This window comes from Cryptomeria japonica, unplaced genomic scaffold (assembly GCF_030272615.1).
Source record: "Cryptomeria japonica unplaced genomic scaffold, Sugi_1.0 HiC_scaffold_37, whole genome shotgun sequence".
Lineage (NCBI taxonomy): Eukaryota > Viridiplantae > Streptophyta > Pinopsida > Cupressales > Cupressaceae > Cryptomeria > Cryptomeria japonica.
Window position 1 is genome coordinate 86941 of NW_026728859.1, and position 18435 is coordinate 105375.

Here is an 18435-nt window from a genome sequence, read left to right on the forward strand (position 1 = left end):
AGTTACCAAGGACACAATAATCACCAATTGGCATCAAATGCATGTAAACAAATATGATGTATTTCATATCATCCGACACATCAAAGAAAATGCTAGCCCCCAAGAAGAAGTAAACAACGAAGATGAAATGAATATAACTATCACATCAGAGATGAATGAGTGGGAACTATTTTCAAGAATGAGGCATACAGTCAACAACAATTTGGACAAACTTGAATTACTAGGCCAATGTGAATTTGACACCAGCTATAATTGGGCTGAAACCAAAATACCACATGAATTACATGATATTGCATCACAATTTATAAATATAAAGAAAACAACCACCCAAGACGAACATGTACCAACAAGAAAGTATACACCCACCAATACCCTATCAGCAAAACAAAAGAAAGCACTTTCGGTAGTCTCAAATCATAACACCAGTGTGTTCAAAAAACCATTACACATGATCATACAAGGAACTGCGGGTATAGGAAAATCATACTTGATCATTTTTATAAAAAATATGTTACACAAAAATTCACCACAACAAAAAAACCCAATACTCGTACTAGCTCCTACTAGAATTGCTGCATTTAACATTCATGCAACAACTATTCATTCAACACTATGAATCCCCATCAAAGAAATGCAACCACTACATGTCCAAGCACTAACAATGTTCCAAGAAAAGTTGAAGGACATAAGATATATACTCATTGATGAGATGAGCTTTATAGGTCTAAAACTATTGTTGAAAATAGATAGCCAACTTCACAAAGCTTTCCCTCATCATAAACATTCATACTTTGGAGGCATATCTATGATTTTAATTGGAGACCTCACCCAACTACCACCTATAATGGATAAACCAATATACACATCGCACTCAAATGCCATAACACTTTGGAACCAATTTACAACAATTATCACCCTAAAAATGATGTTTCTCCAACAAGGGGAATCTCTAAAGAAATCACAATTCCGCCAAACACTACTAAACATACATAGTGCACACCTGACCCAAGAAGATTGGCAGAGCTTGATGACACGAACAAAAGACCAACTAGCACCAACTGTGAATAAGCAATTTGATACTATAGTCCACCTCTTTGCTACTAATGATATGGTAACCCTTCACAATAAATGAATGCTAAAGGAATTAAATCATCCAATTGCAATAAGTAGAGCTACAACAACTACAAGCAAAACAACTATTGACACTGACAATGAACAACTTGAAAAGCAAGTCCTACCATCACCAGGCCAGTGAATCATGCTCACAACTAACTTATGGACACAAACAAGACTTGTCAATGGAGCTCACAACTAACTTATGCTCACCATCATTCACACCAGGGCATGAGCTGCAACATGGCTGGAAGGCCTCCATCTAGTAGGGAAGCATCTTCACAAAACCACCCATGACAATTGGTAAAGGGAAGAAGAGCTTCTAGGGTAGAGAAGAGGGATGATAGGGTTTCTCTGGAATGGTCAAATATGTGGGTGATCCCCATCACCTTGCGAATTCCTGGTTGTTCCACCAATGCAAATCACATACCACTGGGTTTTTGAGAAAATACTTTTGGTCTTAGACATCCCCTTAGAAAGCCGCAACATTCATCTCGCCCACATACCTATAAAGCAAAGGGTTATAGAAGACCTGCCATGGATGGAGGAAGGGAAATACCATATCATGGCCCCAAATTAGTCAATTCAAAGCCAATTTCAAAGCTAGGGAACTAACTCCACCATGAAAGAAAGAATGCGACAAGGAGCAAGGGTTCCCTAGAAATGATAAACCCCAACCCAGATTGCATCAAAATTTCAAACCCCAGGGAAGCCATGGAATCAAGTAAATATTGCAAAGGGCATGGACTCTTTGCGAAATGGGGAGAGAATAATAAACCTCTCACCAGAATATATGAATGGTGGAAAACAAAATTCCATGGCCAGGTAAGTATCACTACCCTAGCTAATAATTTTCTGTACATTGAATGCTACAAAAAATCTCTGAAAGGCAACCTATTGCATGAAGAATATGTTTTTTACAAAGGTGCAAATTTCAATTTCATTGAATGGCAACTTAAATTCGATGCTAATAGATATGAATTCAAAACAGTATCAAAATGGGTAGAAATTCATAAGGGTCCTGTTGAATTAATGCATGCTATAATTCTTATAGAAATTATGGATAAATTGGGCAAATTCATAGTCGTAGAGAAAAACTGGTCAGATAAATCTGACATAAAATTGCTAATAGAACTAAATAAGGGCATGGAAAACCTAAAAAATATAACTCTAGAAACAATAGATGGTATTTACACCCTAAAACTGATATGGTATATTGGCTCGATAGCTGAAGATTTAGCATTCTGCAAAAGGTAGAACCCTAATCTATAGAAGACTCAGGAAAAAACAAGAGATAACCATAGAGCTCCAAAAGACACAATAAATATTCAATTTAATAATGATAGGGGCGGCTTTATTATAAACATTGGTCAGCAAGAGAATGTTGATATCCCAACCCTGCCTCCTTCCCCGATCTTGAGTAACAGTCCAGATAGAGCCAATAACAACAAAGAAACTCATGTTTATGATAATGAGGATCGAATCCAAGCAGAACTGAACAATATTATAGAAAAATTAATGGGGAAACTAGCTGAAGAATTTGTTGAGGAGGTACTCATTTATACTTCGACAAATAGGGCAAATAATGCCAATATCTCCAATACAAAACATGTTCAGACCCCCCTCAAAACCCCCTCACTAAACACCAACCTGACTGAGGTGGCTCAAAAGGGAAAATTCACAGTTTCTCCCACTTTGGAGGAATTGCCTATTGTGGAAGAATTGAATGCTAATGAGGAAAAATAATTCATTATCAATGAACTGATAAATATGCAGGAAGGGGAAAATAACATATTATTAGATAATATCTCAATCAACCCACAAAGTAGAAGTATCCTCCAGATGGGAAGTGAGAAATTAACTCTCGACTGTGGAAAATCCATGAGCAACAAAAGAGGTTAGAAGTCTTTTTTAGACAAAAGAAAGATGGGCAGGGATGCAGAGGGGCAGGCCAAAATCACAACCCTGTTGGGGCAGGGAAAATCTCCCCTTCCCCTCGTAGAGGAATAAACATACTAACATGGAATGTTAGGGGTATGGGGGCCCCTAACAAACAATGCTTAATTAACCGAAACATACTGAAATCTACTATGGACCTAGTAATGCTACAAGAAACAAAACTAGGTAAGACTGATATGGACAATTTTAGTAGAAAATTCACCCAATGGTAGATGGAAATGGTGGAGTCTATAGGAGCATTAGGTGGACTGGGTATAATGTGGAAAAATAAATCAGTTGCATTTACATGCCATACCAAGATGCAGAACTAGATGGCTAGTAAAGTAAGAGCCCTTAGCCTAAATCTAGGAGTTTATGATCATTAATGTATATGGCCCAATTCCAACAGATAAGAAGAGATCAGTTTGGCAGGAAATTGAACACTACTTAAACAATCAGGATGAGAAACACCTCATCATAGGTGGTGACTTCAACACCATCTTTTACTCAACTGATAAAAGCGGTGGGATAAAAACCATAAGATAGCCACAAAGAGACTTTGCAAACTAGATAAGTAACACTAACCTATTGGAAATCAAGACTAAGACAAGTTTTCACACATGGAAAAACAAAAGAAAAGGTTTCTCCAACATTGCAGAAACACTTGATAGATTCTTCTTCAAAGGAGACCTAACCGACCTCAAAATAGAATTAAAGACTACAATATTACCATGGTTAGGCTCTGATCATTACCTAGTGCTTTTAGAACTTATGGGGGAAGAAAAGCAAACTGGGTGTCCCTTCAAGTTCAAAATGATGTGGTTTACACATGAAGACTTCCTCCCCAACATACAAAAAATGGTGGAAGGATAGTGTCTTTGTAGGATCTAAAATGTATTGTATTGTCTCTAAGATGAAAGAGATTAAACATAAACTTCTAGATTGGAACAAAAAGAAATTTAAAAACATCTTCGAGGAGAAGTCAAGAATTGAGAAAGAGTTGGAAACAATAAATACTATTGTGATGCAAAAATGGGATTACCTCTGAAACATACGAGACTGAAAAATGCTTTTATGTGAATATAAAGGCATTTTGGCCAGAGAAGAGATATATTGGAAACAAAAATCTCAAGAGACATGGTTAGAAGATGGAGATAGAAACACTAAATTTTTTCACAACAGTGTCAAAATGAAAAGGGAAGCAAATAAGATTACTCAAATCATCAATGATAGTGATCAGATCATTACGGATCAAAATCTGATCGCAAAAGATGCAACCAAGTACTCTAAAAATATTCTCAATAACTGGGAGCACTTGGACCTCCCTAACAATAGAATCTTATTAATTAACATACCCAAACTGATAACAGAGGGTGATAATCAAATGTTAAACTCAAAAATCACCCATGAAGAAGTCAAAACATCTTTGGCACAATTTCAAGGAGATAAAGCCCCTAGACCGGATGGCTTCCCTACTGGTTTTTTTCCGAATCAATAGCACATTTTAGGGGACAAGGTTACTAATGCCTTGGAATCTACCCACAATGTAGGGAAGTTCCTAAAAGAGATCAATAATACCTTTTTGGCCTAAATTCCAAAGAAGGAGAATCCCTGAAAGTGGGAAGAATTTAGGCCCATTTCTTTATGCAACATGACTTATAAACTACTAGCTAAAGTCATGGCCAATAGACTAAAAAAATTATTGTCTGCCATAATATCAGAAGAACAAATTGGCTTTGTACCCAATAGATCAATATTGGACGGGATTATTATCATCTAGGAAGCCATCCACTCTTGTCAGTTCCAAGGGCAACCTAAAATGCTGATAGAATTAGATATCAAAAAGGCTTATGACAAAGTGGATTGGTATTTCCTTTGTAGCTAGTTGCATGAAGGCCTTTGGCTTTAACAAACAATGGGTTAATTGGGTTTACTTCTGCATAACAAACCCTGGGTTCTCTATCTTACTAAATGGGAAATCGGAAGGCTTTTTTGAAGTATCTAGGGGACTCAGATAGAGAGATCCCTTATCCCCATTCTTATTTATCATTATGTCTAAAGCCTTAGGAAGAAGCCTAGATGCATCACGGAGGGCTGGTAGACTGGAAGGGATTTAGATCACCGAAGGGGTAGATCCATGTACTCATCAATAGTTTGTTGATGACACAATGATTATGGGGAAAGGGCAATTGCAGGAAGCTAAGGAAATCAAGAAAATATTACAATCTTATGGGCTGGCTTCCGAAGAGATGGTAAACAAGGAGAAATTAGAGATATTCTTTTTCAATATGGAGGCATAAGAGGAATAGAGAATAGCTTCATGTCTAGGGTACAAAATAGGTCATCTACCATTCTCGTATTTAGGGATGCCTCTAGACAAAGGTATCAGAACCAACAAACTCTGGGATCCATTGATTGAAAGGGTGAGGAGTAAGTTGTCATCATGGAAAGCCTTATGGCTGACAGGGGCTGGAAGATTAACCCTCATAAAATCAGTTTTAGGAGCAATGCCTATCTATCTTCTTTCATGTATACCACTTCCAAAAGGGGCCTATAAGAAATTAACTCAAACAATTAGATATTTCTATTGGAATGGTGCAAAGGATAAGAACAAAATGAAATTTATATCATGGGACAAGATATGTCGAGAAAAAAGTAATAGAGGCATGAGAATAAGAAAATTACTATGGAAAAATAAGGCTTTAGGGGCAAAACTGGCATGGAGAATGTACACATCCTAAAAATCCAAATGGGCCAAAATCCTTAGTAGCAAATAGATATCACAAAATCAGAGAGAGGCACTATTTAGGGAAACAAACCCACCCACGGGATCTAGAATCTGAAATTTTATAAAAGAAAGTCAAATGATCGTATCAAACCATCTATCCTGGGATATTTGCGATGGTAAATCCACCTTGTTCTGGGAAGATTCCTGGGGGGGATTGTTGGCATTATGTGAACCGGCATGAAGACATAATGACATTGTATGTTGTCATTGATGTCAATATGTGTTATGAAGTGAACTGGCGTATGTGATATGTGAGAAGAGGGAACTGGCATATGTATGAACTAGTTTATATGTCAAAGTGAAGCAGTATATTTGTTCAAGGTGAACCGACATGTAGTTATGGGAACCGACACATGGAAGCATTGTATGACTACCGGTTGGTAGGTAGCTTCCACTTCAAGATTTCTGATTGGAATACCTCAAGTCTGTGTGACTCAATCGGTGATCTTCATGTGATGAGTTAGCAGTATAATGGAGGACAGATCATGTTGCCATGTAAGCTCTGTGTGCATGAAGGATCTTGAATGAAGAAGACTATTCCTATCTACCTCGGGAATGTGCGAATTCTGTCAAACGGTGATAACGCGTGATGGGTTATTAGCCACCATGAAATCGGTGGAAAATGGATGATGGAGAATGTCTTAAGATCGATTCAAGACTATTGCATTTAATGCAGTATGATTCAATGGTCAGGATTGAACCGCTTGAATTGCTTAACCTATCACATTTAGGGTTTAGGGTTTTTACTACCGACCTGTCTGTTTCCTATAAGGTCGATGTTGTGTTTCTTTCTAAGGTTGTTGGCAAAAGTTGTGAATGTGTATCCAAGGGAAGTGATACATGATTCTTGCCAGACCAAAGGAGAGAAGAGATACTTGCAAAGTGAACATGCAGAAGGAGAAGAGGAGCCTAAACGGATTTGCATTAGCATTGAGTGCTATTAACAGATCATTGTAATTCCTGTTGATCTCTAGCCACTTCAATAGTTGTAAAATCCCCTAACAGGGTAGCCTTACCTGGCTTGATGCAAAATCACCTCACAGGGTGGTCTTAATAGGCTTTATTCAAGTCCCTTAACCAGGTAACTCGAGGTTAATGAGTTCTGAGAAGCTATAGAGCTCTGGAGATCCTTTAGCTATTGAGTTCTTGAAATCCTCTAACAAGGTGACCCTACCAGGTTTAACCCTTAACCGGGTGATCCCTAACAGGATCGGTTCCTATCAGAACCTATTGTAATGTCTTTAACTGAGCAACGCTCCTAATAGAGTAGACTTCAAAAGAGTTCAAAAGCAACTTGTGGGTATTCATCCCCACCGTGGTTTTTCCCAATTGGGTTTCCATGTGAAAAATATGTGTGTCATGTGTGATGCTTTGTTATTACCTGTTGAGCATATGATGGTTCTGTGTTTTATGCCTATCTATAAAACATACTGAACTAGCGGTTGTAATGATCAGATGATAGTTTACCTGTCCATGCATAAAAGTGAAATGGTAGTGTTGTTTTGAGTTAAGTGAAAAGCTAAGTGATCAACTGGTCAATGCTTATTTTAGAAACTCTTGGCTTTACCGGTTACAGTCTGTGTGGAAAAGGTATCCCTATTTGTCAGTCATTTGGAGCATTTGTTGTCAAACCAATTTTGGACTGTATTTGTGTTTGTACTGATTCACCCCCCCCCTCTCAATACCGGTTTGGTACTAGTGGTTCATCATTAAGTTATCAAGGATACCCCCCGATAGACAATCTGATGAATATGATCGGTATAAAGGACCAAATAAAATCTTAATGGGGTAATCATGTAAGGGATTATACAACAATGGCACCAGAATCAACAATGGGATGGAAATAGAAAAACATGCTCCCATTCTTGGAAGATAATAAAGACCTAGAATTGTTGCAAATTCTTGAATGCGGGATAATAATATTTAGAACTGGGCTAGATGATCTTATATGCTCTAGATCAAAGGATGGACAATACAACTGTAAAGATGGTTTTCATAACCATATATGATGAGGCAAACACTGTCAAGGATTACATCCCTAATACACTATGCTAGGACAAATTCTGTCTCCCAAAAGTTGGCTTCTTTGCCTAGGCAACATTTCAGGGGAAGGTCCTAACTGCTGAACAATTTAAACTTAGGGGCTACGAAGGACCCTCAATCTATATTTTATGCCAAAAAGACAAGGAGACAAATAACCATATATTCACAACTTGCAACGACACATAGAAATGCTGGTATTGGCTACTGACACAACTAGGTTGGTCAGGTGCTCTTATCCCTTTCCTAAAGGAATGCCTCAAAAGTTGGCCAACTATCAAAAGGAATAGCATCTTCCACAATTTATGGATATGCAACTCAACAATAGTAATATGGGAGATTTGGAAGGAGAGGAACAAGAATTTTTCAAGAAACAAAAATGAAGGTAGAGAATCTTATAGAAAAAATAGAAGCCTCCATAATAGAAATCTCCAATATTAAGAATGTGACCATGCCCCAACATAATAAGAAATTTACAGACTAGGATAACTACATCAAAATGAAGTGGAAGGGGATTAAAATCCCTCTGTTCACTAGGAAGGGTGGCATAGACAAGACCGAAGTAAGGAAAGCATGCAAATGGGTGCCCCCAGAGATTGAATGGTGCAAACTCAACTTTCATGGAGCATCCAAAGGTAATCTAGGGGAGGCAGGGGCAGGCTGCATAATTCACTCAGATGAAGCGATCTGTATTGGATCTAGATCCAGATATCTAGGTCATTGGATTAACAATAATGCAGAACTGTTGAGCCTAATAGAGGGTTTAAACCTATGCAAACAATTAAAAATATCCAAAATTAGAAATAGAAGGGGACTCTGCCATTATAGTTAATGCAACGATGACCAAAACAATGCCAAACTAGGAACTTAGAATTTTATTGGACAAATCCCTATCTCTAATGGAAAGCTTCTTAGATTACACGCTCAATCACATATATAGGGAGGCTAATACATTGGCAGATAATCTAGCCAATTTAGGGGCAGATGGAACAAACAAAACCACATCATTAACACATAGGCAATCAGACTAGGATTCTTATAGGCAGGAAGGGGTTTAGATATAATCCCGAATAACACATTCACACACATATTGGAAGGCATGCATATGCATATGCACAAATAGCGGTATATATGTACGTATATATTTATACTTGTATACTTATATGTGCATACGTGCATATATATGGTATCGGATACATATATAGATGTGCATATACATATATAGCTATATATATAGATATATACTGACACACATACAAATATATGCATATATAACCATATATATACCTATCAATAATAATCTTAGAGCAGAGCTCATCATAACCCCTCCTTTGGCTCTTAATAGATTTCTCAATATAATAGATGTATATGACCATTTGTATACACAAAGTATGTTTGTATGCCTATATGGTTATATACATACATATATATACACATATAAATAAACATATAAATATCTATATCTATATATGCATATAGTTATATATGTATATACAAACAGACATTTACACATTTAAAAAGATATATATTTACACACACATATATATAAAGACTGAAATATGTATATATACATATAGATATATATTCAAACACACACACACACACATACTACGTAGACATCATCATATCTCAAGACCTTATCATTTACAGTATAGGGATGGAAATCTCTCAGATTTGTCAGAGATACACATGCTCATCTGTATACATAAAACATGTTTATATGTATACATACATACATATGCATATATATACATATGCATATGCATATATGCATATATATACATACATTTATATATATACATATGCTTAATTATATTTATGTCCATGTATGTATATTCTTTTTCATGTAAATATAATTAAGCATATATATATTTACACAGAAATATATATATATATATATATACACACACACATAGAAACTGATACATATATTTATATATATATAAACACACACACACACACATACACACATCTATATAGCATATTTATATGTGTATACATCATATGTCAGAAATCATCATAAAGGCACTACTCGATTGCTTGAGCAATCATTCATTGGAGAGGCTAGGGAGTAAGGCTAACAAACAATCATGAAAAATCAATCAATGCCCCTATAGTCGATACAGTAGGGCAATATGGGGATGGAAATATGTCAGAGTTATCAAAAGATAATCATAATATTTATTAGGAGCTGAATGGGAAACCATCACAAGAAAAGCCTAGCATAATTGGAGTTACAACTTGATTAACTGATAATATCGATTAACAAAATTAGTATATCTAAGTAGAGGCACCCACCTTTTATCTCTATAAAAAGATGGACTCTAGTATTTGTCTATACCCTAAGAAGCATGAAATGTCCTTTCTTGGAGAGATCTCTAGCAAACGTTGGTCAGTTATTTTGAGATCGAAAGATGATCTGGTAATACATGCGACCAAAAGGATTATGGGCAATGAGATTATATACTCGGAACATAGGAAACGAGTCAGTAGTAGCATCCCAGTGGGGTTTTCATCAATACTACTCACAATGGGAGAAGATAAGGCAGTCACGGTCTCACTATGTAGGCTAATATTCAAAAAATAAAATCTAGTTAACCTGGAAATGGCTATTAAATGCGTGGATTATAAGTTATATATACCTTATCTCGAAGATTAAACCAAAGCTACGGAAGCCATAGACAAGGAAGAGGCTCTCAATATAGATTTTAAGAGGCATATTCTCAGCAACAAACATTAGAAACTATGCGGCCAAAGGCAAACTGAGATAACAAGGAGAATTGCATTCCTCAAACAATGGCTTGGTGTGGTAGAAGAACCAAAAGGTGAATGGTGGGTAATTTATATGGTATAGGAGGGTTGGACCCCATTCCAGGATGATAATCTCAGTGATATGGAGGCTGAGGAAACACGGGCCTCTAGCATGGAAGTCGTAGATGATAATGAGGAATAATAAGTTTTCATAACATAGTTTTGTTTGCAATTTACTAGTATAGCTAATCTAATACATAGGGATGTAGGATCTATAGTTAGTACAAGGCACATATCGAACTGTTTATGAAAGCACTTTGATATAAGGATGGCTTAGAAATGTATGACTATGTTATAACATAGATAACGAAGGGTAAGATACTCACTTGATGACATTTACAAAACATATAGATATACTAAAATAAGTGAAGTTTAGAATCTGAATATTTCTTTGAGCTAGGCATATACTAAAATGCAGTAAAAGGAAGTACTCTAGTAACTCTTGTATATTGGTTTAATTTAGCATTTACATTTAAACATCTATAAGACCAGAATATCGTGGTAAGATCATGAGCTACATGATAGATGGGTTGTATTATTATCAATCTCTTGTTGACCAGTGTTTATACCTCTATTATTATTATAGCATGGGTAATCTTTCATAGTATAGCCAACAATTTCTGATGCTGACTTAATATGAAAGAAGCCTAGGCTATAATAACAATAGTGGAAAGTAATGAGAGATAATACTAGTTCTTCTTCTTCTTGTACTAACACTTAATTAAGTGGTCTGCACCAGGATTGTCTTGAGAATCTATTTTGCAGGAAAAGTAGAAGGCAGAAAATATGGCAAAAGCGGCAACAATACACAATGAAGTCTGGTAGAAGCAAGTTAATTCATGGGAAATTATAGATACTACCTATGAAGGGCTTTTTGAACAGCCATAATGAAGAAATTGTAAAGAATTATATGTAACTCAATAAATGATATTAGATATTGACTAGACCGATGGTCCCGGGCAAGGCTAAAGGTTTTCTCCTCTCCTCTCTTTCCTACCAGTGCTCACACTGAGCGGAGATTGTAATTTTATTTTATTAATAAAATATGTCTTAGGTCTTTTACCAATCAAAAAAAATAAAAAAATAAATTATAACTTAATAAATAAATAATCTTGAAAAAAAAGAAGTATAAGAATTTAAAAAATAAATAAATAAAATATCTAATAAAAGAAGGTAACATTAACAATATTCTAATCAAATAAAATAGTGAATTAAGAAATATTTTAATTGTAAATATGATTATTCTACAATAACTAACATTTTGATAAGACAAATAATTATAAATTAAATTAATTTTAATATTTTTTAATTATTATTTGTATTTTCATAAAAAGACATAAATAACTAAAATAAATTTTACACTTAATGAAAATGAATCATTAAAAGAAAAATGAAAAGAAGAATTAGGATAAAGCTAATTATTTTTTTTAATATTATTTTTTTCTTTGTACACACTTAATAATATATTTATTTTCCTATTTTTTCTTTTTCTTTTTCTTTTTTAGACAATTAGAAAACAAGATAGAATATCTTAATAAAATAAATAGTATTGAAAAAATATTTTTATTAGATTTTTTCCTCTATGAACACTCTTTTTCTAATTAATTAATATTTAAATATATATATTTTTAATTTTTTATCATATAAGATATCTTTTTTAAATTTAATATAAATAAATAAAATTGGGTTATAATTAAATAAAATTGTAAAAGTATAAAATTTTAGTGAGAATCAAAATTAAATTAAATTTATTTTTTTTAAATGATAAAATCATAATGATAATATAATTCACATAAAATTTAAGTGAAATATTTATAATATTTATACAACATGTAAGATCAATAAATGTTATGCCATACCCATCCTCGGACCCCCACCTTTTCAAGATAATTAAAAAAGGATTTACTCCATCTCTTGGTTCATATGTTTATCTCTCCCTCGATTTGCTCCTGGGAGCTTGTTAGTTCTGCATTGGATAATTATCATTCTGAGCTTGGCTCTTTTTATTATGGGGGTTTCCTTCCTCGCTCTGATTTGCTGGATAATGGGAATTGTGGAGTTTTATTGTTCGAGTTGAGAATGGGGTTATTATGTGATAGATTGGGGGACACCTTGCATTCTTTTGAATCCTTGCTAGAATCAGTTCCCTCACAGTTTGTGGATAAAGCCTTAGTGGTGCTTATGGGTTTACATTCTCTACTCTCTTTTGGTTTTTTGGCCTTAGCTCCTCCACGGTTAGAATCTCCCTTGCAGATCATTCCTCCTTTGATCATGGATAGAGAGCCCCCTGTTGAGAGCTCAAGTTCTTGGTTTCAGAACTAACTATGTGTGTAGATATGTTGATGTCTTTTTGATGCAGGGTTCTAATCGGTTGATATATCTTTATGGCAAGCTTGGGAAGCCTTGTGGTTGGGTACCTCCTCTACAGATTACTCCTCATAATTTTTTGGGTCATATGGATAATGATATGTATATCTTCGATAAGCTATGTAATGGGAGGGTGATCAATATCAAATATGTAATTGGGTTTATGGGGTTTTTTGGATAATGATTTGTATATCTTTGAAAGCTATGTAATGGGAGGGTGATCAAAATCAGATATGTAATTGGGTATATGGGATTTTAAATTTACTTTTTTGGGCCACAACCAGAGGTTTTCTTGTGGGTTCTTTCCTGTTGGTATGCTCTTTGAACCCGTTTGTATTTTCAAAATTCAAAATTAATAAAATATGTTTAGTGGCTTGCCCACTTTTATTAAAAAAAAATAAAAAAATGTTATGCCATACTAAAATAAATTGATTTATTTCTTTAATTACATTTTTTCTATTGAACTATGTTTAAAATTAATTATATTTCTTATACATAATTAATTATATTAAATTTAAAATTTTTTTTTTAAATAACTATTTTTATTTAATTAATTTTTTACTTAATATGGTTGATACTAATTATATTTTTTATACATATTTTATCATATCTGAATTCTAATAAGTTGAAAAAATATTATTATTATTTTTTTGACTTATACAATTATTATATACTAAGGATTTTTTTATTTTTTTTATTTTATATACTTTGATTTTACATTTTTGTTTGTTCTATTTTAGTTTTTAAAATAATACAAATTTGAAATTATTTTAATTATTTATGGTTTTTTTGTGAAATTACAATGATAGATAAAATTTATTAGAATTAGTTCATTTTATAATTATTTTCCTTCTATTAAAATTTGAATTATTATAGAATAAATTATTTTTAGATCTTTATTATACAATATTTAATTTGCATATTTTATCAATTTTAAAAATATAAATATTTATGTTCTTAGGTTGAGATCATTGGCTTACTCTTTTTATCTCTATTTCTTCTTTGCTCACTTCAACTCTCTCTCTCTCTCTCTCTCTCTCTCTCTCTCTCTCTCTCTCTCTCTCTCTCTCTCTCTCTCTCTCTCTCTCTCTCTCTCTCTCTCTCACTCTCTCTCACTCTCTCTCTCTCTCTCTCTCTCTCTCTCACACACACACACACACATCCTTTTTTCTCCCTTCCTATATTTATAGTTATATATGTCTCTCTATCTCTCATTTCTAACCTATCTCTCCTTTTCTCTATCCCTATCTCTCTCTCCCTCTCTATTTCTTACCCTCCCTCTTCCCCCCTCCCTCTCTTGCATTCCTTATCTTTACCTCCTCATGTCTCTCTATTTCTCTAACTCACACACACCCTCCATATTTTTATTTCTCTCTCTCCCCATTCTCTTTCTCTATTACTTATCTCTATCACCTCCCTTATCTCTCACTCTTGCCTCCTCCATATCTATCTTCCCATATCTCCCTACCCCCCTCTCTCCCCCCCTCTCTCTCTTACTCACTCCATCTCTCCTACTCTCTCCTTTATATATTAATCTCTCTAATATCTTCCTACATCTTTCTATCTCTAAATTTCCCTCTCTATATTTGTCTCGCTCTTTCTATTTATGTTTCTTCCTCTCCTTCCTCTCTCATTCCATATTTCACCCCCTTTATTTTCATATAATATCTCTATCTTTCCTTTCGATCACCATCTCACCCTATCAATCCTTTTTTATATATATAATTATCTCTCCCTCTCACTCTTATTCTCTCTATCTCTCTTACTCTAAGTTTCTCTATCTCTATTTACCTATTGATCCTCTCTTCATCTCTTTTTATCCATATCTTTTTACCTCTATCTCCTTATCTTTATCTATCAGTCTCCCTGTATCTCCATCTATATATATGACTCCATCTCTCCCTCTCTCCCTCTCTCCCTCTCTATATATTAAGAAACATGAGTCTATTTGTATATTTTCCTCTATTTGTATCTCTTTTTTTCTCTCCCTCTTGTTTTCTATATCCATCTCTATGAATTGAGCTCTCTCTCTCTCTCTCTCTCCTTAGTTCTATCTCTCCATCACTCATTCCCCCATTTTCCCCTCCCTATCTTTATATCTCTACCTCTCTCCATTTCTCTCACAATTTATCTCTCATTCTCTTCCCATATATCTCTATGTATCTTTCTATATCTCTCCCTCTATCTATCTCCTCTAATTCTCTCTCCCTCTCTCCCTCTCTATTTCTCTATCTCAATTCTCTCTCCCTCTCTCCCTCTCTTCTTATATATATATATCTCCTTATATCTCTATCTTTTTATCAATTTATAATACTCTCTCTCTCTCTCTCTCTCTCTCTCTCTCTCTATATATATATATATATATATATATATATATATATATATATATATATATATATATATATATATCTTCCTCTTTAACTCTCCTCTCTAACTTTCCCTCTTTATCACCTTATCTATCTATTTTTATTTCTTCCTCTACCTCTCTTTGTCTCTCTATGTATCGCACTACCACTTCATCTCTCCTCCTATATTAATCTCCATTTTCACTTCCCTCTCACCCCCTCTATTTCTATAAATTTCTTTTTATATCTATCCATCAACCTCTCTCCCTCTTTCTCATTCCATCTTTCTATACCTTTATATCTATATCTCTCTCCATATTTCTTATTCCATGTCTCCCTCTACCTTTATCTCATTATCTCTCTCCCCCTATATCACTCCCACTCTCTACCTCCATATATCACTCCCTATCTCTATCTTTATCTTCCTATCTCTTACTCTCTCATTCTCTCTAACTCTCTCTCCCTCTATATTTATCCTTTTCATCTCCATATATCCCTCTCTCATCTCTCTCTCTCTATCTCTCCCTCTCCTATCCATATTCATCTCCTTCTCCATCACCATCTCCATCTCCATCTCCATCCCCATATCTCTCTCTCTATCTTCCTCTCTATTTCTATCCTCTCCCTCTTTCTCCTTAGTCCTCTTTCTTTCTCCTTCCCATATCTCTCCATCATTCTATACCTATATCTCCCTCTCTATGTCTTGCTATTACAAACATAACATGAGTCTTTTAGTAGTGGAAGCTAATTATAATCCCATTTCAAATGTTCTTCCAATTGGCCTCATGTACTACACAAATGTATCCAAAAACTAAACCAAAATCTTGGCTACTTGATCTTCCACACCTCTTCGGTGTACCCATTGCACACCAAGGTGCAATTTCTAGTTATTATTATATTTTTATTATTAGCTGATAGGCTATTAGAGGTTAAAAATCCTACTAGGTTTGTGTGATGTCTCACACCAGTTTTCTTTTATCGATCAATCTCACAAATGCAACAATAAATTTATTAATTGGGGGCGGGTGATTCAGTTTGCTAGTTTACATAGTGGATGATTTAAGGTTCTAGATATCAAATAGGGTAAGTGGTTATAGGTAGGACAAGGCTTGTAGATGTTATAAAGTATTATGCTTTAAGTTTTTTAAATGCATTTCTAATAAAACAAAAATAGCGAAAGAAAATCAATTTGTTTTCATAAAGTACAATATGCATGCCCAATACTTTATTTTATATCGTTTTAATGATTCATGCTTGACACATGTGCCTCAGAATATTTTTTGATTAGAGGTTTCTCTTAAAAAATATATATTGAATCAATTTAAATAAATATATAATAATCAATGTTTAAATAGTAAATTATGATATTATAATATTATATTTTAAATCTTAATAATTAAATATATTAAATTTAAATTACTTTTTATTTTTCTGATGCATAAAATTTTTTAACGTATTATTTTATAATTATTTTTGTCAAGCAAAATAATTGACAGATTAATTTTATATTTTAAAACAATAATTTAATTTAATAAAAAATAAAAGCATGTAAAATTCCTATTCATTTTAAGAATATAATTTTTTCCTTATTTGAATTTTATTTTATGTTTCACCTATTTTTATTTATTGTTTTTAAAAAATAATTTATTTTAATTTTTAAAATTTAAAATATTTAGGGTGAATCTAAAATTTAAAATTTTAATGTAAAAAATGTTTTGGGTTGCTTTTTAGGGTATGGGGTTGGTTTGTAAAAGTTAAAATTGTATGCATTATTAATTTTTAAGCATATTTTTAAGTTTCTAGTAACATATAATTAATGTTTTTTATAATTGTTGGCAATTGACACTCATCTGGTAAGGGTTAATGCCATTTTGGGTTGTCATTGATGGCAACTCATCATCTCAGGGTAAATGGTTTCATTGTTTGGTTAACCAAAATTCATTGCACTAGTTGGCATTCACATTGCTTTACATCGGCACTGGTACCAACATTCACTTCATACGGGCTAAATCCTAATCCCGATAAGATGTCCTGATCCTAGTAACGTGTATATGGAACCCAGTAATGGATAGGACCCGACTAAGGAAATATTTTGGTCCCGATTATTTTCTCCATGGATTTTGGTGGTAATGTGTGATGGCTGACATGGTCATTATATTTATGTTTGGATTTCATTATTCTCTGGTAGCTGACTTGTTTAGATTTCTCATTGAAGCTGATATGGTTAAGTTAGAAGGATATTTAAGAAGACCACTTCAATGATAGATCATGTATAGTATGGAATGCAAATTTTGGATTGTGAATATTCCAGTGAGTATTGGTATGTATTTTGGTCAGTGATTGGAAGCGTTTGTGTGCAATTTCAAGTGCACAGCATAATCGGTAGTAGAATAGAGCATTAGAAAACTAGTATACAGAGAAGGATATCAGAGCATTCATCGGAACTTGTCAAGCATGGTTAGATGCATTATATAAGTTTATTTTCATTTGTAAACACTTTGCAATATTTTGTAGGTCAGCCTGACTTGTTATCTATGTTTGAGTAGTGAGATCTAGGTAGTCAGCCTTGTTGCATGTACAAACCCTCTCATGAAATATTTGTATACCTTGATCAAGTATATATAGATATTGTGGGTATTATCCCCACTATGGTTTTTCCCTTTGCATGATTTTTCACATATAAATCCTGGTGTTATGGTGTTGCCTTTCTATGTGTTATTTGGTACATATGCACTCTAATTTTATTTACTATTAACTGGTTAATAAGTAATAATTTCAAAACTAACATTACCAATAGAACACTTTTTGGTTGGTAATATGGATGATTTCATCATGTGTTGCATTGGTTTTGTCATTGATGTCAACACCTATCCTTCTAGAGGTCTACATTATTGAGTTGACACTTTGGTTATATTGGTTTACTGTTGAACTGACACATTGTGTTCACCGGCATGGTTAGTGTCTTATGCATAGTCACCAGTATATGTTCACCGATAAGTTATATGGTTCACCGACAGGAATGATGACTTGTTA